At 40.0% G+C, this 25,458-nt stretch overlaps 1 protein-coding gene across 2 annotated transcripts in view; it reads left to right on the plus strand.

The window, feature by feature from the left end:
• Positions 1-25,458, plus strand: part of TBC1D5 (TBC1 domain family member 5) — a 407,277-nt gene that overhangs the window by 66,384 nt on the left and 315,435 nt on the right. For both annotated transcript variants that reach the window (XM_064166927.1, XM_064166928.1), the window contains exon 3: positions 16,429-16,555. The gene's annotated coding sequence lies outside the window, so the exon portion shown is untranslated. The remainder of the gene's footprint in view (positions 1-16,428; positions 16,556-25,458) is intronic.

Here is a 25,458-nt window from a genome sequence, read left to right on the forward strand (position 1 = left end):
GCTCTAGGGTAGGGTGTCCCTGCCTATGGCACGGGGTTTGGAACTGGCTGCTCCTTGTGGTCCCTTCCAACCCTGACTGGTTCTCTGATACAGTGTAATATAGACAAATATGACAAAATGTACTCAGCTTTGATGAGGCCACACATTGAGTACTGTGTTCAGTTTTGGGCACTGCAATACAAGAGAGATGTGAAGGTGCTGGAGCAGGTCCAGAGGAGGGCAGGGGAATGGCCTGGAGAATAAATCTTATGAGGAGCAACTGAGGAAGCTGAGGATGGTTAGTGTGAAAAAGAGGAGGCTGAGGGGAGATCTCACTGCTGTCCACAGCTACCTGAAGGGAAGTTGTGGAGAGGGTAGAGGTGGTTTCTTCTCACAGGTTGGAAGAGACCTCCAAGATCATCCAGGCCAACCTAGCACCCAGCCCCAGCCAGTCAACTAGACCATGGCACCCAGTGCCTCATCCAGTCTTTTCTTCAACACTTCCAGGGATGGTGCCTTCACCACCTCCCTGGGCAGCCCATTCCAGTGCCAATCACTCTGTCTGCCAACTTCCTCCTAACATCCAGCCTATAATGCCCCCAGCACAACTTGAGACTGTGTCCCCTTGTTCTGTTGCTGGTTGCCTGGGAGAAGAGACCAACCCCACCTGGCTACAGCCTCCCTTCAGGTAGTTGTAGACAGCAATGAGGTCACCACCGAGCCTCCTCTTCTCCAGGCTGCACACCCCCAGCTCCCTCAGCCTCTCCTCATAGGGTTTGTGTTCCTCCTTCTAGAGGTTTTCATTTCCTATTTATGATAGTATGAGACATTAGTTTGAATTCTACCAAAATTTATAATCAGGTTACCTGCCTGGTGAACGTGGCTGTGGATGGAGTCTACAAGGACTTCAGCAAAGCCTTTGACACTGTCTGCCAGAGCAAGCTCCTGGCACAGCTGGCAGCTCCTGGCTTGGGCAGATTTACTCTGGTATGGATCAAGAACTGGCTGGAGGGCCAGGCCCAGAGAGTGGTGGTGCCAAATCCACTTGGCAGCTGTCACTGGTGGTGTGCCCCAGGGATCAGTGCTGGGCCCAGTCCCGTTCAACATCTTTGTTGATGATCTGGGCCAGGGGATTGAGTCCAGCATCAGTAACTTTGCAGATGACACCAAGCCTGGAGCAGGTGTGGATCTGTTGGAGGGCAGGAGAGCCCTGCATATGGACCTGGACAGGCTGGATGGGTGGGCAGAGGCCAATGGGATGAGGTATAACAAGGCCAAGTGCAGGGTTCTGCACTTTGGCCACTACAACCCCAAGCAGCTCTACAGGCTGGGGACAGAGTGGCTGAGAGCAGCCAGGCAGAGAGGGACCTGGAAGTACTGCCAGATAGTAGCTGATTGAAAAAAAAATTCCAAATCTGTTCCCATTTCTGACTGTATTGTGTTTCTCGCTCAACTTTTTTGTTCAGATATGATTTTGCATAAACTTTGTAATACTTCTAATTGGTGACAATTTTCAATGTGCTAAGCACTTAATTTGCCAACATTTGAAGTAGCAGAATATACTTTTTTCTTTTTTAAGTGGAATTCTTAACTTCCTATAAAATGAGATTTTTTTTTTCCAATGGTGTGATGGTTTGGGTGTCACCTGCCCCCCCATTCCCTCCCTGCCCCCCCGCCTTGTGAAATCACCCAGACTGAACTCAGCCTGCTGGTAATTAAGAAATGAAGCTTTATATTTACAGCTTAGCACAGTATGCAAACAGATATTTACAGTGTTTACAGCTATAGGCAGACATATACAAGTTAAAAAGTAATGCAGAAACGCAACAGCCCTCCCAGAAACCAGAGTGTCCAGGAGGGGCTCCCAACCACCCTTCCACTTCCTTTCCACCCTCCTACCTTATCCCAGAGTTTGCCTTACACGCACGGTGAGTTTGGAGGATTGGCCAGGGGGATTAGAGAGCAGATGGATTAGTTACACAGAAAGCAGACCAGGGAGAAAAGTGCAGACACCAGCTGCAACAGAGAGACACTGCAACTGTGTTTATGTTCTTGGTTTTATATATCTCAGCAAGCCTATGGGCACCATATGGGTGCTGGGTATTTATTGTCACCCTCACAGGATCACTGTGTGGGTTGATTTGGAATGATGGATATTGTCTGATCAACTGTCCATGATCAAATCATGTTTGTTTCCATTTTAGCCTCTTCTAGCACATGTTATGGAGTAATCTCAACTTCAGGTACCTTGCATTTTTTGAGGACTTTGTGTGCTTGATCTCCATACGCTAGAGAGCGGCCAGACAGAGAGGGATCTGGGGGTGCTGATTGATACCCGCCTGAACATGAGCCAGCAGTGTGCCCAGGTGGCCAAGAGAGCCAGTGGCATCCTGGCCTGCATCAGGAATGGTGTGGTCAGCAGGAGCAGGGAGGTCATTCTGCCCCTGTACTCTGCACTGGTTAGACCACACCTTGAGTGCTGTGTTCAGTTCTGGGCCCCCCAGTTTAGGAGGGACATTGAGATGCTTGAGTGTGTCCAGAGAAGGGCAACGAGGCTGGGGAGAGGCCTTGAGCACAGCCCTACGAGGAGAGGCTGAGGGAGCTGGGATTGGTTAGCCTGGAGAAGAGGAGGCTCAGGGGTGACCTTATTGCTGTCTACAACTACCTGAGGGGAGGTTGTGGCCAGGAGGAGGTTGTTCTCTTCTCTCAGGTGGCCAGCACCAGAACGAGAGGACACAGCCTCAAGCTGCACCAGGGGAGATTTAGGCTGGAGGTGAGGAGAAAGTTCTTCCCTGAGAGAGTCATTGGACACTGGAATGGGCTGCCTGGGGAGGTGGTGGAATCACTGTCTCTGGGGCTGTTCAAGGCAGGATTGGACGTGGCACTTGGTGCCATGGTCTGGCTTTGAGCTCTGTGGTAAAGGGTTGGACTTGATGATCTATGAGGTCTCTTCCAACCTTGGTGATACTGTGATACCCTGTAGAGAGTTAATGCAAGACTAGCATCTTGGAATGGGCTGCCCAGGGAGGTGGTGGAGTCACCATCCTTGGTGGTGTTTAGTCAAAGCCTGGATGAGGCACTTATTGCCATGGTCTGGTTCATTGGATAGGGCTGGGTGCTAGGTTGGCCTGGCTGATCTTGGAGGTCTCTTCCAACCTGCTTGATTCTGTGATTGTTTATAATAGACACAGCCTATATTCTAATTTCTCTCATCAGAATATTCCAGTTAGTCTCCAACTAGCACATCCTATGGTTTTTTTCCTAAATGGATTAATAACATTTCACACTTGATCAGCTTCTCTGCAATTACTGCTTTGGGTGCATGTTTGTAGTCTGCTGTTTGGTTTTCAGTAGCAAGATCATTTCAGCTCTAAGTCCAAGGAAGAAACAGATACAGAGGGTTGTGGGTGTGGTTTTGTTTTTCAATCTTTCAGTCTGTCTCCATTTCACTCATTCGCTTCTACTTGATTGGGCTGGATAACCCAAAGTAAGAACTAGGACTTTGTATGCAAATCACTGTTAAGCTTTAGATAGGATTCATTTCATTATTAATGAATATCTTAAAAAAACCCTGAATTTTAACTGCAACAAAATGGGCCACTCACAAAACACTACTGCTGGCACTCATTCAAAAAATACTCAATGTAGTTTTGAAACCAGCAGGTTTATAGTGAATCTCCCATAAAGGATTGCCCAATCTCTGAACACTTTTGACAGGGAATAGATGTATCATCTCACGTGTTATGCAGTCTTGCTGATTTGAGAGGAAGTCATTCCTTTTACCTTACTGAAGTCAGCTCAACTAAGGGAGGTGTGCTTAGCTGCAGTAGTCCTTACCTCCTGAGCAGAACTCTAGCATTACCAGTTCCTGACAGCTGCAAGCCAGCCTCTGGGCATCTTGCTAAATTTTCAAATGTAATTATACAGTAGACTTCCTTTTAACAAATTCTGTATTCCCAGCTATAATTATAACAGCTCTTCTTGCCTCTAGCCTGTTCCTTATCTTACATTCCACCTCCATATCTCCTACTTCTGGCTAGTATTATCCAGGAGACCTGATGGATCTAGAAAAGCAGAGCTTATTCCTCACAAGGATGGCTTAATCAGTACAGAAGATCAATTTCTTTTGATCCATTATATTGAAATGCCATGTCCCATAAAGCTGAAGATTGTTCTCTGTTTCACAGAAGAGCTGTTGATTAGCATGCCACTTTCACTTTGCAAACAATTTTCCTTGTTATTACAGGATAAGGTGAGGAATTAAAAGCTCTCTGTGCAATGGCTGAGAAGCCAGCTTGGGAAAACTATTATTTTTGTGTTGTGCAATTCAGGATGTAATTTCTTCAGCTGTGCTGTTTGTCTGTTAAGTTTTCATGTATAAAACTGGTGTTGCTCCTTTTAAGGGCACACATGTAACATGAAAATAAAAATGATCAATGATACATTTTTTTCCTGCCGTGAAATGCTAGGTAATTTTTGCCAAAGCATGATTAACCAGGAGAAGTTACCCACAGATGTGCTCAATCTAGTATTGGCTCGTGCTGAAAAAACATAAAAGCAGCTACGCAGAGTAATAATCTTCTCTCCACCTGTCTGGTAGCAAGGGAAATTAATGTGATGGTTTTGAATATGGAAGGCCGAAGATAGGAGGTGAGAGAGCTTATACTGTTGAAGGCATATGTAGAGAGCCTTTCTTTTTCTTCAGCCTCCTGCTGTGGTTGGCTGTGGCAGACATACAGATACTGAAGGAATGTATTGCCTCGAAAATCACAGATTTCAGTCTTTCCTGTAGCAGGATCAAGTACACTGATCAAACCTTTCCTTGAGAATCGCCAGTGAGTGAAATAGCCTAGCATTCCTAGATGTCACACTTCCACTGCTTTTCAGAATTTGCCTCCTATTTATAAGAATTAGGATGTCAGAACTGTGCAAAGCACAGTAAGAGACAGGAAACAGAACATGGGTGTGCATATATGCATGCACACCTACATACACATCACATGCTTGCCAAGGTATGTCAGTGAGATGTTCTTTTGAGAGATGCTACCGAATTTACTCTTCTGATTTGCATTCCTTTCTATCCATTAATATAAATATATTATAATCTATTATATAATCTATTACATATACATCCAGGCTCTGTCCAGCCTGATCTAGGTTAGGATGTCCCTGCCCGTGGCAGGGCAGTTGAAACTAAATGGTCCTTGTGGTCCCTTCCAACCCTGCCTGATTCTATGATTCTACATATTGTTATGTTGTTAATTCCCTGTGTACTATTTTATTGCTGATCTGATTTGTGTTCAAGTCTGTGATGTGTCTTTTCTAAATACAACACTTTAGATTTGTCTTTATTGTCAGGGAAGGTATAGGCTTGATATTAGGAGGAAGTTCTTGCCAGAAAGAGTGATTTGCCTTTGGAATGGGCTGCCCAGGAAGACAGTGGAGTTGCTGTCCCTGGAGGTGTTCAAAAAAAGACTGGATGATAGGTTTGACTGGATGATCTTGGAGGTCTTTTTCAACCTGATTGATTCTATTCTGTTCTATTCTGAATCACCTATATGATTCCAGACCATAGCTCTCATTTTTCAATAACATTTGGAAATCAAATCTTGTCTTTTGACATGCTGCTAATTTCTTCCAGCATTGTATTCTCTGCTGATGGTAGAACCATACTGTCTTCCAGTCCTAGGAATGTTGTGAAAATATCAGACAGAAACAGATCCAAGCAGATGTTTGTTGAAATCCATTTGAAATATAGATGTTGAAAATTTCCTTTTCAAGAACAACTACTGTCAGATTTCAATCATTTTTGTGTCTGCTTTTGTGTGATTATGGACAGTATTTTCTTATAATGTCAATGATGATGCAGCACATTCACAAAAATTAATTTCAGGCTGGTTACTGTTACCTCTCATCCATGAAGCCAGTTAATACTCATTTTCCAGTGAAGTAATTGAGATGAGTTTGAAGACATCTGTATGAGGGTTTTTTTAGTCTTCTTATATCATCTAGAAATTTGGTGGTTGTACAATAATGAGTTCTAAAATCAGTTCAGCTTTCACTGGTAAATTGGAGCTTGTAAATGGTACTTATCCCACTGAGAGAGGCAGGAGAGGGCTTGCTCTAAGTTTAGTTGCTTGCTTGTTTTCTTTCCTATCTATTTTGGTTTTCTTTGTTCTGATCTCTTAGAAATAAGGAACCAACAGATTGAACTCTGTTATGTCCTTGCTGACTGCAGAGGTGTTGGACTAGATGACCTCTAAAGGTTCCTTCCAACCCAAAGCACTCTGTGAGTCTATATATATCTCTTCATCCCTAGCCTCTTTTTAGGCTTTGTTTTTTGTTGCTTTTGCTACTTATTTCCTGTCCTACTTGTTTGTAGCAGTGATACTTGTTTCTTGTATCATTGTAGGTCCCATTGATCACTGATACAGGACATGACTGAAAACTTCTTTTCTAGTGAGACAAGCTGGCAGGATGTGTAGAAGTTTTCTTTGGTTTCGCTTGTCTAGTAACTTTAGGAAAGCATAGTTGGGATCATAGCAGTAAGATTCAAAATTAAGTGTTCTTTCACCACATGTTGGGTACTCAATGGAACTGGAAACAGAACAGGTCAGTTCCAAATGAAAATGTGATACAAATTTTTGCTTATGTTAAGTGTAAAGATTGGTATGATTCCATACTAAAATCATCATCCTAGCCTTTTGAACCACAGGCCATTAATTTGGGCTGGGGAGAAGCTTGTATTAAGACAAAGGGCACACTATTCCAATTTGCTGCCCTAAAATATCTTCCTGAAATCCTTTTATCCTAAATGACTGTCTTTTGTGTTTGGTGTAATGGCCCATGGGTGGACTTTTTTGGTGTTTAATACATTTGTGTGTAACTACTTAAAATCCATCATTCATTATCATAGAATCATAGAATCAACCAGGTTGGAACAGACCTCCAAGATCAGCCAGTCCAACCTAGCACCCAGCCCTATCCAGTCAACTAGACCATGGCACCGAGTGCCTCATCCAGTCTTTTCTTGAGTACAGATAGATATAAAAAATATATATAGATATAAAAGATAGATAGATCTAAAATATCTAGGTAGATAGAAAATATATTATAGCTAGATATAAAATATAGCTAGATATAGAATATCTAGATAGAAAATAGCTAGATAGATCTAAAATATATATAGCTAGATATAAAATATAGTATAGTAGATATAAAATAGCTAGATCTAAAATATATATATAGATAGATCTAAAATATATAGCTAGATATAAAATATAGTATAGTAGATATAAAATAGCTAGATCTAAAATATATATAGCTAGATCTGAAATATATATAGCTAGATATAAAATATAGTATAGTAGATATAAAATAGCTAGATCTAAAATATATATAGCTAGATCTAAAATGTATTATAGCTAGATCTAAAATATCTAGATAGATATAAAATAGCTAAATCTAAAATATATTATAGTTAGATCTAAAATATATGGATAGATATAAAATAGCTAAATCTAAAATATATATAGCTAGATCTAAAATACATTATAGCTAGATGTAAAATATCTAGCTAGATATAAAATAGCTAAATCTAATATATATATAGCTAGATCTAAAATATATTATAGATAGATGTAAAATATCTAGCTAGATATAAAATAGCTAAATCTAATATATATATAGCTAGATCTAAAATATAGCTAGATGTAAAATATCTAGCTAGATATAAAATAGCTAAATCTAATATATATATAGCTAGATCTAAAATATATATAGCTAGATCTAAAATATATTATAGCTAGATGTAAAATATCTAGCTAGATATAAAATAGCTAAATCTAAAATATATTATAGCTAGATCTAAAATATCTGGATAGATATAAAATAGCTAAATCTAAAATATATATAGCTAAATCTAAAATATATTATAGCTAGATCTAAAATACCTAGATAGATATAAAATAGCTAAATCTAAAATATATATAGCTAGATCTAAAATATAGCTAGATCTAAAATATATTATAGCCAGATCTAAAATATATTATAGCTAGATCTAAAATATCTAGATAGATATAAAAATAGCTAAATCTAAAATATATATAGCTAGATCTAAAATATAGATATATCTAAAATATATAGATAGATCTAAAATGGCAAGATATAAAATACAGATATATCTAAAATAGCTAGATCTAAAATATTGATAGGTAGATCTAAACTAGCTAGATATAAAATTTCTAGATAGAGCTATAATATAGATAGCTATCAAATATATAGATAGATATAAAATATAGATATATATGTACTGCAAGATGAAGAATTTTACTTTAAAATAAAACTGTAAAATTAAGAGCAGTGAAAGCAGAATGGGTTTCTTTTTCTTTCAGTTCTGTCATATGAGCCAAACTCTTCCACCAACAGAAAATCAGGACAGAAGGCAGAATGTTTATACCAATTGATATTGTCTCTTTAAAATTCAGTGTTTTATCTTTTACCTTTCAGTTTGCTTTATAGGTCACTTAATTTTTGTTACTTTTTTTTGGGGTTTTTTTTTTGTATGAGCTAGGAACAGAATTTTGCTGAATATGCTAAAATAGTTGTGCATTTTTTATATGGCTGACATTTAAGCAGGCAAAGAAAAAAAAATCATGCTTAATGTGGCTGTGCTAATAAATAGTACCATAACTGATTGTTGATAGGAAACCCTTAAAATACATTTTCATGGTTGAAATATATTTTGGGTAAACAGTGTTCAGTTTACCTATTAAAATAATTTACTGTGCACTGTGGTTTCTTTGAGTATTAAGAAAGTAGAATTTTTCTAACAGCAGTAATTGGTTGACACTGCTTGACCTTAATGCAAAGCTACAGTATTTAATGAACAAACGAAGGGAATAAAGTTTTGATAAATAAGGCAATTTTCATGAAACCTTTAGAAATATGCTTGAAGTCTTTTAGTGTTAGATTGACGGATTCTTCTTTTGTGAAAGAATAAGTGAATAATTTAAGGCTATATTTCATGTTTTCAGATCTTCATTCTGTCATATAAATAATAGACTGCGAAATGCAGCAGCTCCTGCATTCACAGATTTAATAGACCTATGCAAGTGAGTATCTTACTCAGCTTCTGGCATCTTAAGATGCTCTTTTGTGCATATTACAGTATCACAGTATCACCAAGGTTGGAAGAGACCTCATAGATCATCAAGTCCAACCCTTTAGCACAGAGCTCAAGGCTAGACCATGGCACCAAGTGCCACGTCCAATCCTGCCTTGAACAGCTCCAGGGACGGCGACTCCACCACCTCCCTGGGCAGCCCATATGTATACCTGAGAAGCAGTGCAGAAGTGGGACATTCCTGGACTCTCTTCAGTAACTGAATTCCATACTATTAGCATGCCACATATTCTGATTTTAAATGGATTGTTCTCAAGATACTTTAAGCACAGCTTGATGTCAGCTTTAGTATTCTTAAGTTTTAAGCCTGGTACAGAATTATGATGAACAGATATAAAAAAGGGACCATGTGGTTATTCAGAATTAAAGCAGAATATGAAGCTTACTTGCTTTCATGGAAGGACTGTGTGAAAAAGGTTCAGTTTTAGGTCCAGCACAGATCTTCCAAACACCACTAGATCACGAAGAGAGAGAATCAAATGTATTTACTGAAACAGTGAAATATCAAGGTAATTTTTTTGCTACGTTTATTCTTAGTTATGTCATTCCTGGGGTTTTGAGGGAAACAGTGTTGGGGGAGGAAGAACAGTGAATAGCAAAGTTCAGCTAGTTTATTTGTTTCCACTCCCTTTCTCTCCCACTGACTGCCTAAGTGATACAAGTTTCATACATGTTGAAAGAATAGTGAGGTAAGACTTACTGAGAACAAGTGCAAAGCAATGGGGATTTTTTGTCTTCTCAGTCTTCCAAGTAGTAACATGAGCCAACAGTGTGCCCAGGTGGCCAAGAGAGCCAGTGGCATCCTGGCCTGCATCAGCAACGGTGTGGCCAGCAGGAGCAGGGAGGTCATTCTGCCCCTGGACTCTGCACTGGTTAGACCACACCTTGAGTACTGTGTTCAGTTCTGGGCCCCCCAGTTTAGGAGGGACATTGAGATGCTTGAGCGTGTCCAGAGAAGGGCAACGAGGCTGGGGAGAGGCCTTGAGCACAACCCTATGAGGAGAGGCTGAGGGAGCTGGGATTGGTTAGCCTGGAGAAGAGGAGGCTCAGGGGTGACCTCATTGCTGTCTACAACTACCTGAGGGGAGGTTGTGGCCAGGAGGAGGTTGCTCTCTTCTCTCAGATGGCCAGCACCAGAACAAGAGGACACAGCCTCAGGCTGCACCAGGGGAGATTTAGGCTTGAGGTGAGGAGAAAGTTCTTCCCTGAGAGAGTCATTGGACACTGGAATGGGCTGCCCGGGGAGGTGGTGGAGTCGCCGTCCCTGGGGCTGTTCAAGGCAGGATTGGACGTGGCACTTGGTGCCATGATCTGGCCTTGAGCTCTGTGTTAAAGGGTTGGACTTGATGATCTATGAGGTCTCTTCCAACCTTGGTGATACTGTGATAATTTTAGGACAAGTAGGCCATGGGAAACATAAAATCCCCCCTTGGAAAGTGTGTACTGTTGTGCCTCTTTTGTTAGTTGCAAAATTTAGTATTCTTAAACATTTTTGTTTGAAAGTTCAAGTTAAAATATTTCCTTTGTGGTACCTACTTGTTTCAACATGGGAGTAAATCTAGTTGTTAGGAAGCTTCTGCTATTGCATGATATGATATGGTAAAGAACTCTTACTCCATCCTGTGTGGATATGCTGGTATCTACACAGCTGAGGAAAGTTCTGCGTTGACATTTGGAAGTCTCTAGCATGTAAATGATGCTTAGTAAGTTTGGCAGATGGTTGCTTACCTTTACCATACTATTGATTTGTGTGGTTCCCATTTAAGTTCCAGAAATGTCTGATACAGATCTCTCAAAGTCAGTAGCCTACATGAGGATGTCCATCACCTTTGCTAAAATACATGCAGTTTCTTCCCTGTTTCTGCTTACTCATACTCTCTAGTTCAGTTAATCAAGTTATTTTGTTTCTTACTTTTCATTGATAAAATTTTCTCCAGATGCACAATCAGTCTTTTGGTTTCAGGTACTCATAATGCTTCCATGGGGAAGACATGCTTTCCCCCTTCTTGACTCATTTATAACCAAAAATCATCAGTGCAGGGATAGAGACCATTCTACAGCGTAACTTCTTGTAAACTAATATCACAACTGTATGAATGATGTGAAAATCCTTGTGCTGACCTGGTATGAAATACCTTTTCATCACCTCTGTTTTCAGAACTTGCACAGAGTAGTATTTTCTGTTTCTTTTGCTGCATAAACTTTATTTAAGCCATCTACTGGGAATGCTTCTGTTTCACTGAGAATTTACTGGATTGATATGAAAAATATATTGATCTTTCTAAGCAAACCAGTCACAGGTTGCATCTAGCTGTGTCTGAATTGACTTGTGATACTTGAGCAATACATTTGTTATCATTCATTATTACTTTGGTAAAAGACTTTGCTCTCACTCTAATAAGTCCTCTGCAAATATATGTATCCACTGTCTTTTATTTGCTGGCTTTGGTTTCTTGATGGGGAAAATGTGGGAAAGAGGGTGTGGTAGTGTAAAGCTGGTTGGAATATTCTAATAAGAGAAAGTGGTACATTCATAGAATCATAGAATCAACCAGGTTGGAAGAGACCTCCATGGTCATCCAGGCCAACCTAGCACCCAGCCCTATCCAGTCAACTAGACCATGGCACTAAGTGCCTCATCCAGGATTTTCTTCAATGCCCCCCAGGGATGGTGACTCCACCACCTCCCTGGGCAGCCCATTCCAATGCCAATCACTCTCTCTGTGAAGAACTTCCTCCTAACATCCAGCCTATACTGCCCCCAGCACAACTTGAGACTGTGTCCCCTTGTTCTTTTACTGGTTGCCTGGGAGAAGAGACCAACCCCACCTGGCTAAAACCTCCCTTCAGGTAGATGTAGAGAGCAATGAGGTCACCCCTGAGCCTCCTCTTCTCCAGGCTGCACACCCACAGCTCCCTCAGCCTCTCCTCATAGGATTTGTGTTCCAGAACCCTCACCAGCCTTGGTGCCCTTCTCTGGACACCTTCCAGCACCTCAACATCTCTCTTGAATTGAGGAGCCCAGAACTGGACACAGCACTCAAGGTGTGGCCTGAGCAGTGCTGAGTACAGGGGCAGAATAACCTCCCTTGTCCTGCTGGCCACACTGTTCCTGATGCAGGCCAGGATGCCATTGGCTCTCTCGGCCACCTGGGCACACTGCTGCCTCATCTTCAGCTACTATCTACCAGTACCCCCAGGTCCCTTCCTGAGAGTTCAGTGCAGAATCTAACTAAATTAGGTCATAAGATGTAAAAGAATAATAATGATAAAGTCTATATCATTCATTGGTTTGCTAAAAGGTGTGAAAACACAATACACAAACAATTCTTTCTTCTTGGCTCATGGGCACTGGATCTGTTTGCTGTTCCTTCACTTCTCTTTCTAACCTTGTCCACTGACCTTGGCTGACCAGATAACATGAGTTTTGCTGGTTGTTTTCTATCTGGGGAGAGAGAGGGTGGTGCTGGCCCCTTCTGACCTTTCTTTGCCTGCGTGGGGGAAGATTGGATTTCTGTATTGTTTCTAAATTGTCTATAGTTGTAAATGGTGTATTTATGCTTGTAAATTTAGCTTTGCTGTGAAATGTAACTTTATCTTACTTCCAAGCTCTCTGAGATGGTCTGGTAAATCTTTTTGGTGTGTGTGGAGTAGTTCCCAACCCACCACAAAGGGTTTGAAAAGCAAAAGAAGGAAATGGGAAAACAGAATAGCAAAGAAAAGCAGTAGGGATACTTTGCTAATGGCTGTGTGTATATGATGCTGATAATTGGCTTTAAATTCTGGATTGGCTACTGTTCTTTATTTAGGATTGTAGAATCAGTCAGGGTTGGAAGGGACCACTAGGATCATCTAGTTCCAACCCCCTGCCATGCCCAGGGATTCCCTACCCTAGATCAGGCTGGCCAGAGCCCCATCCAGCCTGGACTTAAATGCCTCCGGAGATGGGGCCTCAACCACTTCCCTGGGCAACCCATTGCAGGCTCTCACCACTCTCATGCTCAACATCTTCCTCCTCACCTCTACCTTTGCTTCATACCTCCCAGTCCTGTCACTCCCTGATATCCTGTAGAGTCCCTGCCCAGCTTTTTTGGAGGCCCCCTTCATGTACTGGAAGGCCACAATAAGGTGACCCTTGAGCCTCCTCTTGTCCAGACTTAACAGCCCCAACTCTTTCAGTCTGTCCTCATAGGACTTTAGTCAGTAAGACTTAATTTGTTAACACCTATAGAAATTGGGAAGAGCAGCAGTTATGACAAATGGACTATGTAATTTGAAAACTGTACTTTGTCATAGGTTTTAATCACAAAACCTTGTTGAAATCAATTGTCCATACATTCACTTAACATATTAATAAGTAATACAGGAATACACTGAGCCCTCTTGAATTAGAGATATTACATCTTGTTACAAAATTTAATGCCAGGCTTAATAACACCAAGTATACCTTACAATAAGAGTACATTTATATGCTAGTATACTGCAACCAAAATGTTAATTCAAGTGAAAACAAACCAAAAACCCCCAAACCCAGAACCACTCTTTAATTGGAACTGTTTCATATACTCATGTGTACACAGTTTTATTTAATTTAGTGTCTTAAAAAGAAATCCCCAAATTTATTCCTTCAAAGCAAGGATCTTTTTCTGAATGCTATTGAATTTGTTTGGACAACAGTGGTCAGATTACAGGAGCTCTTTTGAGTACTTACCTGAAAATCAGTGTCTTCTAGGACTGTTTTTTTTAAATGAGTCTGAATGTTCTTAGGTTCTTCTGATGGAAACACTAGAAACAGGTTTTCACAGTATCACCAAGGTTAGAAGAGACCTCACAGATCATCAAGTCCAACCCTTTACCACAGAGCTCAAGGCCAGACCATGGCACCAAGTGCCACATCCAATCCTGCCTTGAACAGCTCCAGGGACAGCGACTCCACCACCTCCCCGGGCAGCCCATTCCAGTGTCCAATGACTCTCTCAGGGAAGAACTTTCTCCTCACCTCCAGCCTAAATTTCCCCTGGCACAGCCTGAGGCTGTGCCTCTCGTTCTGGTGCTGGCCACCTGAGAGAAGAGAGCAACCTCCTCCTGGCCACAACCTCCCCTCAGGTAGTTGTAGACAGCAATGAGGTCACCCCTGAGCCTCCTCTTCTCCAGGCTAACCAATCCCAGCTCCCTCAGCCTCTCCTCGTAGGGCTGTGCTCAAGGCCTCTCCCCAGCCTCGTCTCCCTTCTCTGGACATGCTCAAGCAGAAGGGGAAATGCTGTTACCAGTTCAAAGCTATTAACTTTGCATGTTTTTAATGGGAAAACATATTTTATGTATCCCATTTTCATGTGCATAGATTTTAATTCTCTCACAGTAGTTTAAAAAATTCTGCATAAGCATGTTTCAAAGAGAGGGTTTTTATTGAATTTTAAAGAAATTATCATTATTATTTACAGGTTCATTGTTGAGCTATTAAAAGAGAGTTAAAATGAGATGGCAGTTGCTGGAATTTAATTTGTTATCTTTTCCTTGGCGTCATAGCCTTGAATGTATTTAGTGTGTTTATAACTTGCTGTAGTGTGTTACAGAACGTTGTACAATTTTGGGGGATCTCATTAATATTGAATGAAACACTTCCTTGAAAATACTTGGGGTTGTTTAGCCTGGAGAAGAGGCACAGAGATGATCTCACTGCTGTCTGCAACTACCTGAAGGGAGGCTGTCGCCAGGTGGGGTTGGTCTCTTCTGCCAGGCAATCAGCAACAGAACAAGGGGACACAGTCTCAAGCTGTGCCAGGGCAGGTCTAGGCTGGATGTTAGGAGGAAGTCTTCCCAGAGAAAGTGATTGGCATTGGAATGGGCTGCCCAGGCAGGTGGTGGAGTCACCATCCCTGGAAGTGTTGAAGAAAAGCCTGGCTGAGGCACTTAGTGCCATGGTCTGGTTGACTGGCCATGGCTGGGTGCTAGGTTGGTCTGTATGATCTTGGAGCTCTCTTCCAACCTGGCTGATTCTATGATTAACAATATCAAGGTACTGAAATTTGTAAAATATTTTTTTAAGAAGTTCAGTCAGAGGAGGAGGAATTGAAAGTAATGCTGTAGAGTAGCCAAGAATTGTATGCTGATTGAAATTTCAGGTTGGATACTGAAGAAGCTTTCAGTAATGTTCAGGTTGTTGTCTCTCTACCATTATTTTAATCTTAAAAATGAATTGAAAAAGGTAGATTTGAGTCCTGGTGGATGACATGTTAGCCATGAGCCAGCCCTGTGCCCCTTTGGCCAAGAGGGCCAATGGTACTTTGGGGTGCATTAAGAAGAGCATTACTGGCAGGTGAAGGGAGAATCTCCTCCCCCTCTAGTTTGCTCTAGTCAAGCTGGAGTATTGTCTCCAGTTCTGGGCTCTTTAGTTCAGTAAAGACAAGGACCTCCTACTACTGAAGAGAGTCCAGTGAAGGACTATGAAGATGATTAGAGGAGTGGAGTATCTCATGAGGAAAGGCTGAATGACCCAGAGGCCTTTTACCCTGTCAAAGACTGAGGTTATCTCATCAGTGTTCATAAATGTCTAGATGATGGGTGTCAAGAAGATGAGGCCAGACTCCTTTAACAGTAGTCAGTGACTGGGCAGTGACTGGACAAACTGAAACCCTGGCAGTTGTCAAATATTGAACTGGTCTGTGCAGGGCAGCAGTGGAGTCACTGCCCCTAGAGGTGTTTAAGCAGTATGTGGACCTGGCACACAGGGACATGATTTTTAGTGTTAACCTTTCCACGCTGGGTCAAGGGTTGAACTGGGTGATCTTAGAGGTCTCTTCCAATTAGATATATTCTGTGATTCTGTGATAAGGAAAAAGTTATTTTCTGTGAGGATGACAGAACACTGGAACAGGTTGCCCAGAGTGGTCATGGAGACTCATTCTCTGGAGATACTCAAAACCACAAGAGGCATTTCTGTGCAATCTGCTTTAGCAGGGGAGTTGGACTAGATGATCTCCAGAGGTCCCTTCCAACCCCTGCTATTCTGTGATTCTATAAGTCTTTGTGAACCATGTGGACTTAGCTAATGTGTTGCTTCCATCTTTCCTTTTACATGGTTATATGGAATATTACTTGGAAAAAAACCCACGAGTTCAATCACTTGAGTTCTTGTTCTATGGAAATTTCTAGAAGAAATCTATTGCCTTATGTCAATTGAATCTCTTCAGGTCAAACAAAAACTCAAAGCTTTTCAGTGTTGGTTTTTTTTTTTTTTATTAAGCATTTTTATTCTTTTTCCAAAGGTCATTTTCAGGAGCCTGGTACCAGGACTGCTACTCCAAGTTCCTCATTGTTGCTTGACTGTCGAATGTGCAGAGAGTACCATTCAAAGCACAACTGTCTCCTTTGTGTTTGAGGACCTGCCTCTATGTGAGTTGATATTTATATCTTCTTTTTCTCAAAAAAAACAACAAAACAACAGACAATTTGTGTTTGCCTCATTTCCATCAAAGTCATTGTCAGGTTTAGCATTTAGGAAAATAATGCCTAAAAATTATTTTCAATACTCTTTCTTTAAAGAAAGAAAAAACTACTTTACTTTAGAAATGTAAATGCTTTTCTCCCCTGTTCACTACATTCTGTTTTAAAAGACAAGGGAATATATTGACTGTAGTATTTGGTTTTAAAAGTGACAAATAGCTGTACTGAAATCTGCTGTCCGCAGAACTGGTGAAACATAGACAGTGTCAGTGGGAGCTTTTCTTTCTCCCATAATATGCTTTAAGTTCCAAGCTGGAGGGACAATTCACTAATTCAAACCTCTCTTTACATTAACAACATGGCAGTGTTTAGTAATGATACAGTGTTTTCTCTTAAAGACTTGCCAATTTTGCCTTAAAGAGCTAGTTTATATTACCTTAATTTGCCATATTCCCTCTGTTTAGTTTGAAATCACCTTGCAAACGTTAAGGTGATGCTACTGAGCTGTGTAAAGGATAGAGGAAGTTGAAATGCTGTCAGTGTAGATGTGTAGATACAGAGTACCAGTACTGCTCTGCAGAAAAACACCAGTTCCAGAGAGTGAAGCTTGGAACAAATTTTCCTTCATGCTGCTTTTGATAATCTAAAGCCCTTTCTGAAGTGATTTTTTTAAGGCATATATGTGCTTGATTTTGGTATTTATGCTTTCTGTACCTTTTAGGTGTAGTTAGTTTTCTTTAGTGTTGCAGTAAAGCACAGAACACTGCGCAGTACATTAGAGCCTATGCATCAGAACAATTTTCATGCCTCACTCAATTCCTAATGTAAATTAGTAGGAACATTGGTTATCCATTTGAGAAATTGAGTTGGTATAAAAATAAAAATGCACTTATGGTGTGTGGTGCTTTGTGTATCATCTTGGGAGTGTTTTGCTGTTTATCTGTCACTTGCATTAGAAAAAGCAGTCACTGGCTGCAGGTGACATTAAAAATTAAAGGTTAACCTCAATTTCTTTACTGACCAGACATGGGGCAGAAAGTTCTTTTGGATGTGTGCCTGAATTTTGGAACTGTCAAAAAGAGTTGAGAAGTAGATACTTGTGCTTCTGGTAGCTTACTTTTTTTCATGTGTGCAGGGATGGTTATATGATTTGAACATTTTCAAGTGTTTAGACTGCTTGTCATAGGTTTTATCAAGGTCATTCCACTTGGTGAAATTAAGAAAAGAATCACATTGTAATGCTATACTAAAGAGTTATATTAAACTCGTTCTACTGACCTATGTAATGTTGGGAATATCTATGTTTTGTTACTCAGAAAAACTAACAAAAAAGAGCTTTTTTCCCCCCTAAAACTAGAGAATACATGTCTTTCAGAAATGAGTTAAAATTGGTGTTGACAATTGCTATAGCAGCTTTGGATATTCTGGGTAAGCAGATTCAATGTGCATTTAATATAAAATAAGTTTAATACGTTCATGACCAAGCCTGGAAGATCTTTCTCTAAATATTAAGATTCTTGACAAATTTGGTTTGTATCTTGTGGTAAGTTCAGTGTGAGCCAAATTTGGTAGTGTGATGCTTCACATCCTTTCTCTGTCACTCCAGGTGCTGGAGGCAGCATTCAAAGCAGTGAAGACTAGCTTCAAGCATCAACGCTTTTTGTTTAACTTGCCAGATAGCTTTCAGTTGTAAATTGCAGCACAAGGGGTTCTGCCTCAACACAAGGGGGAACTTCTTTACTGTAAGGGTCAGAGAGCACTGGAATAGGCTCCCCAGAGAGGTTGTGGGGTCTCCTTCTCTGGAGACTTTCAAGGCCTGTCTGGATGTGTTCCTCTGTGATCTGTGCTAGATAGCATTGTCCTGCTGTGGCAGAGGGGCTGGACTTGATGATCTCCTTGGGCGCCTTCCAACCCCTAACACCCTGTGATGCTGTGATTTCCAAAGTGGGTATTATGCTTGTTCAGTAGACCAGGGTAGAGGCAAGTCTTGATACCTGAGATGCAAACTCAGAGCTGTGACTGCTGCTGTTGCCTTCCATTTCATCTCTTGACTTTACTTACCCACAGAATAATGCAGTGTGCATCTGATCAATAAATCTCTTGATAGCTGCTGAGGCAAAATCAGAAGGGAAGAAAGAAAAAAGAAATTGCTTCCTCCATCTTTGTGATTAGACTACCAACATACACCTGTTTTCTTTCCCCTTCCTCCATTTACTGAATGATAAATCTCTTCTGTCCTTGGCCCCTTTGTGTCTTAGAACTCTTTTTGGAAGGAAGGAAGATGAAAATAATTCATTAAGGACAGCAATGAATACTGCTGTGAAAATGAACATTGCAGTTGACATTTTTCAGAAGCCATAATATAGAACAGTAGTCAAACCTATATAATTGTTTTAACATTATGTCTCCATATGCTTGCTTTGTAGTAAGCTTGCACAGTTGTTTCAGGACTGGTGCAATGTAAGATTTCCAGGCATTGAATTAAATCATCATAAGATTTTTTTGGCAGGAAAGTGATAATGCTTATTTTATAATGCTTTACTTATTATTCCCAATTTCCTAAACCTGTATTTAAGACCAGTAATTTCCCTGAAGACAAAATATTTGTAAAAGCCAGTTACCTGTTTTCCTTTAATTCTCTCTGGCTGAAATTATACCAGTCTTCTCCAAGATCAGTTTCACATAACACTTCCCACCTTATTGAAATTGAGGTCTTTTTATGTTGATATAATAATGAAACTGGTCAAGTTTTGCTGTTGAGATGATTTATAAGGAAACCAAAATACTGTATAGCTTTACACATCAGAAGGGAGGTTGTAGCCAGATAGGGTTGGTCTCTTTTGCCAGGCAACCAGCAACAGAAGAAGAGGACACAGCCTCAAGTTGTGCTGAGGGAGGTATAGGCTGGATGTTAGGAGGAAGTTGTTGGCATAGAGAGTGATTGGCATTGGAATGGGCTGCCCAGGGAGGTGTTGGAATCGTTGTCCCTGGAGGTGTTGAAGAAAAGCCTGGCAGAGGCACTTAGTGCCATGGTCTGGTTGACTGGCTAGGGCTGGGTGCTAGGTTGGCCTGGCTGATCTTGGAGGTCTCTTCCAACCTGATTGATAAATGATTCTGTGGATTAAAGAGTAACTGCATCCTATATAATAGTTGAAGATTGTTGGCTCTAAAGCCTTTCTTCTATAAACTGTTACAAAACATCAGGAAATATGAACCACGTTTTCCAGAGGAATTAGATGATTAAACATTGCAGAAAGTGATTATAGTTTTAAGTGCAGTACTTTGTAAGAGGAGATCTTTAGATGATTTTATGTGTTTTCTTACAGGCTCTAGTAATAGGTGGCATTTTATAATTTGTCGATTATTCCTTTTAAGTTCAAATTTACTTCTTTAATCGGCTAAAAAGTAATACGGGAGGGCATGGCTTATGAGGAGAGGCTAAGGGCTGGTGAAAATACAGCTGGAGTGTGTCCAGAGAAGGGCCATGAGGATGAGCAGAGGGCTGGAGCACTTCTGCTATAAGGACGGACTGAAAGAGTTGGGGCTGTTCAGTCTAGAGAAGAGGAGGCTCCCAGGTGACTTTCTTGTGGCCTTTCAGTATCTGAAGGGGGCCTACAAAAAAGCTGGGGAGGGACTTTTCAGACTATCAGAGAGTGACAGGACTAGGGGGAATGAAGCAAAGCTGGAGGTGGGTAAGTTCAGACTGGCCATGAGGAGGAAGTTGTTGAGCATGAGAGTGGTGAGAGCCGGGAATGAGTTGCCCAGGCAGGTGGTTGAGGCCCCATGCTTGGAGGTGCTTAAGGCCAGGCTGGATGGGGCTGTGGGCAGCCTGATCTAGGCTGGGGTGTCCCTGGGCATGGCAGGGGAGTTGGAACAGGATGATCCTTGTGGTCCCTTGTTTTGGTCCCAACCTTGATTTTACAATTCTGTGATTCTATGTATGTCTTTAGTAAGTGTCACAATGGTCAAGCATTGTTCTTTATTACCATTGCTCTATTGTATTTAAAAAAAAAAAAAGAAAACTTATATATAAAGCTCAACTTTCTGAGCAACTTCATGTGGTTTTATTCAAAGTTGCATGAAGTAATATACAGTACATAGCTTCACATTAAATATCTGAGAAGATTTCTACTGATTTACACCTTTTAGAAGAGGATTAAAATCTTTCTACCAACTTTTGCTGTAGTTTTCTTGACGTTCTGTGTCTGATCCTGTAAGACATAAGAAGTGTTAATTTCATAAGCATTAATTCTGTTGCAAATGGTTGAACTAGATTTAGGAGAAATGGATGAAACTTGTTTTATTATTGTTGTTCAGGAGCATGCCATGGTCTAGTTGATTGGCTAGGGCTGGGTGCTAGGTTGAACTGGATAATCTTGGAGGTCTCTTCCAACCTGGTTGATTTTATGGTTCTGTGATTATGCAATAATTATGCCTTGCAATATTGCTTCAAGGCAAGGTTGGACGTGGCACTTGGTGCCATGGTCTAGCCTTGAGCTCTGTGGTAAAGGGTTGGACTTGATGATCTGTGAGGTCTCTTCCAACCCTGATGATACTGTGATACTGTCATATCAAAGAACAATTGTATCTTGAAACTTGCCTATTTCTCATCTTTTGGAAGGAAGCTGTAGATCAGTTGCAAGAGTTTATATTATAAATGTTCACACTTTGTCTTGGGATATTAATCTTGATTATATTAAAATCCCAAGGATATGCTCTGTAGTGGAATCCAAGCTGGAGCCAAGAATAAACTGTCATTCTAACATAACGGTATCTGTTGAAGGGGAGTAGAGGGTAAGAAAGGAAGAAAATGCTCTTATTTTTAGTTCACTGTATTATTTCCCTGAATTGTAAGAACAAAAAGTGAATCAAGACACTCTTACTTGGAGACACTCATGCCATCTGACAGGAAAGTGATTTTAATGAATTCAAAATCCAGAAGCAACAGTGTTTCTTCATCTAGTAAATGGTAGAGAGTGCTTAATTACACATTGCTCTTGAAAGCACAGATTGTACTTAGTTTCCTTTTGGTCATGTAAATGCAAGCTTTGGAAGTATTTAACTAAAAGCAAATATAGGAGTACACAGACTGCTACTGAATTTTCTCAGTATGAGTATAAAGAGTTCACATGAACAGGAATCGAAGGGAGTGGATTTGGGGGTTTGTTGTTGTTTATTTTGACCAAGAAAAGTCATCCAGGATCTTCAGTTGGATTTTAGCTTCAAGAGTTTAAAAAAAGGTATTTACTGTGTAAGCCTGAGTTTGACAAAAGCAAGGGAAATGGCTCAGTGATTTAAAATGGCTAAGTGTTTTAAAATGTGAATTGGTATCTAGTTATGTCTAATCAGGATTTAGTATTCTAGCTGAGAATATTTCATAGTGTGAAACTCTGCTCCAGATGAAAAGTGACCAACTAAGTGGATATCCATATTCATTTCACACATTAAATGCATTTTGATGAATAAAGTGTAAATGTTGAATGAATTTGTAGTTATATTTGTGCATAAAAACTGTAGTTATGAAAACTGCATGAACTTGTAACATTCTAGGGGGAAACAGTAATGGTTTTGTTGAGTGTTTATTTTTTAGCCAAAATAAGTCATAGACTGGCATGACTATAAAAACATGATTGGACAAAAGCCTTTTTTCATTGCAGAAGAAAATGTGTTATAATAAATCATGTAAAGGATGAACTATTTCATATAGAAAAGAAGGTTCTAATATCCAGCAACTTTCTTCATTCATGACAATTGTACTTTGTCACAGTATCACCAAGGTTGGAAGAGACCTCATAGATCATCAAGTCCAACCCTTTACCACAGAGCTCAAGGCCAGACCATGGCACCAAGTGCCACGTCCAGTCCTGCCTTGAACATAAATGTTATAGTAGACAACCTTTGATCCTGGTGATCCTTTCCAACCATGGTGCTTCATAGTGATTAGATGTTGTGCTGAGGGATTTGGTTTAGTCAAGGACTTGTCAGTGTGAAACTAATGATTGCACTCAGTGATCTTGAAGGTCTTTTCCAATCTCAGCAATTCTGTGATTCTGTGACTGTAAATACACCGTCATCTATTCTCAAGTCTTACAATGCCGTTCGTTGTCCAATGGGAGCTGAAGAGTGATTTTGAAACTGCCATTTAACCTATTCTGGCAGCCTAGAAAAATTAAATAGCCTTGATGTAAATAGGAGGTGGGAAAAGAGGATTCATCTCCATTAAGTGCAATAAAAAACCCTATGGTAAGAATAACATGCGGGTGGGTGTGCGTTAAGCAGTGAAATCCCTAAATTCGGACTCTAATTATAAGCACAAGGACAATTGCCTCCCACATACTTAAACTCTTGGAGAGTTTTTTCAGATAGAAAATATGCTTCATGGCTCTTCAGGCACCAAATAGGCTTCTTCTTTTGCATTGCTTTTAATTTCATACACGAGCCCTTCTCCCCTGCTAGAAAATGAGGGCTTAATATTAGATATTTTGGGGAAGTTACTTTAGCTTTGCCTTTAATGGTTGACCTGCAGGTGATGAGTAGTTGATTATCCTATTGTGCTATATAGGTCACTCTTTGTTTTGTGATGATGCATTCTTGTGAAGATATATCAATATGCTTGCACTGTTTCTTAAAATTTTGTTTAGGTTACATTAGAAAAAGTAATTTTTCATGTTAATTAGAGAAGAGAAATAATAAATGAGAGCAGGGTTGGGCTGTAAAAAATGTTAGTTGTGATTTCTTTCACTTGAAACTGCTTTCAGTGCAGGAGAGATCATTTTCATTATTTAACCTTTACATCTTGGGCATAATACAAGGTAAAGGTTAATTTTTTTTCTGAAGTCAAGATAATTGCTGCCCAGGGAGGTGGTGGAGGCACCGTCCCTGGAGGTGTTCAAGAAAAGACTGGATAAGGCACTCTGTGCCATGGTCTAGTTGACTGGATAGGGCTGGGTGATAGGTTGGACTGGATGATCTTGGAGGTCTCTTCCAACGTGGTTGATTCTGTGATTCTATGATATTTAAGATACAAAAGGAGATCCATTATGTCCCTGCCTAACCTGATGTAGTAATTAAGAGGCTGTATTTCTAGACTGAGTTTGACTGATTTTTGTTTTCAGTGTTGAGTCGTAGTATTTCTACCCTTCATTAGATTTCTTGACTATTAAATCTTTTCCATGTTGTAGATCTTGCTGAAGTCACCTCCTATCATAAATAAACTAGATACACTGATCCTATACTATCACACCTCCCCCTCATGATAAGATTTTTACAGATTGCAATTCTTGTAACTCCTGTTCGTGCCCCCTTCATTTCAACTTCTTTTAAATATACTAGAATGCCAGGTTGTGGCCTCCTGTGATGCCACATGAGCAATTTCAGTTCCATAGTACTATCCTATATGTTCCAGTAATGCACCTAGGGATTGATTTTAGCTACTTAGCTACAGCAACACAGAAAGAAGGTAAAAGGCAGTTGGCTATATACTACAACTTGGAAGATCTTTAGGGATTCACTGCTTTCTAGGATGTAACTCTCCATTTTATGTGCCTTATAATAGTATGTTCTTGATGTTCTTAAGGTAAATAAATGAAAAGAATGAAATTTCTACTCTGAGATTTACTGAAGTAATTTTTTTTTCCATAAGCTACAGAAATTATTTTGGTCACCACAGAATTTCAGCATTTTCCATGACAGTGAAGTGTCAGTCAGCACTTTTTATATGTCTTTTCTTTGATAGTTTAGAAGAGACAGGAGGAGGACTTCACAAAGCATTAGAGCACTAATACAGCACAAAGAGGCTTATAACGTGTTTAGCTTTTGCCACTACCTAAAGATACAGAAAAAAAATGTCACTCTTCTACAAAGCTGCTTTAAGATTGAAGAGAGAAATTGGTAAGGATAATAGATACCTTATCTTGCATTCATTTTTTTGTTAACATTTGTTTTTTTAGGAGTAGAAGCACAAAAATCCTGGGTTAATCTTTCTCTTTCTTTTAGGTATGCTGCTTATTTAGCTTTTAGTAACTTGTAATTTAAGATCACAGTTATTAGGTGTATTTCTGCATTTTATATATCACTCCCAGATGCTACAGTATTAGTTTTTATCACTGCATATTTTATGAAATGTCAGCCTTCTGTTGGCTGTTCATGCAGCATTGTTAGTGATCAAAGCCACAACATAAAGGAGAGGAATCTAAACAGTTGGCTTATCTTTGTCCTTCAGTCAGTGTGACACAATACCATAAAATTACTTTACTATAAAAAAGGCAAGCAAAGCTTCATGTAGCACACTCTGAAAAGGTGAACTTTTTGTTATGCTCAACGAAGTAGATAAATTCTTATTGGTGATATTTTGTGCAAGGAAAGTAAATTTAGCAATAATATCTTTCCAGTTTGGAAAAAAACTTCTCATGTTCTGCTGCCTTTTTTATAGTAAAATGCTATTATAAATATGTCCATTAAAACTTTTTGCAAGAGAAGAAACATTGTGCCCTTTAGAGTAATCTGCATGGTGTCTGTGGAGCTTCTCTGGAACACAATTAGTCAAGGCATGCAATGTCATTTGAAGAGTGATAATTGGGAAGATAATAGCCTTTACATTATGAAATACTGGTGATTATCAAGTATGTTTGGTTTTTATTTTAGTATTTCATGTGTGAGATCATTTTGAGTTTGTCTAAATTTCTCACTCAAAATATCAGAACAAATAACCAGCCAGCCTTCATTTTTCTGTTTGCCCAAATGAGTTGTGCATTGGAACTGAAGTAATAAAGTAGGGAAAACTCCACAAGCTCTGGAGATATTCTATAGAAATAAAAATCTTGAGTTATATTGATCAGCTGTTGTGTATGCCC

This window comes from Pogoniulus pusillus, chromosome 28 (assembly GCF_015220805.1).
Source record: "Pogoniulus pusillus isolate bPogPus1 chromosome 28, bPogPus1.pri, whole genome shotgun sequence".
NCBI lineage: Eukaryota > Metazoa > Chordata > Aves > Piciformes > Lybiidae > Pogoniulus > Pogoniulus pusillus.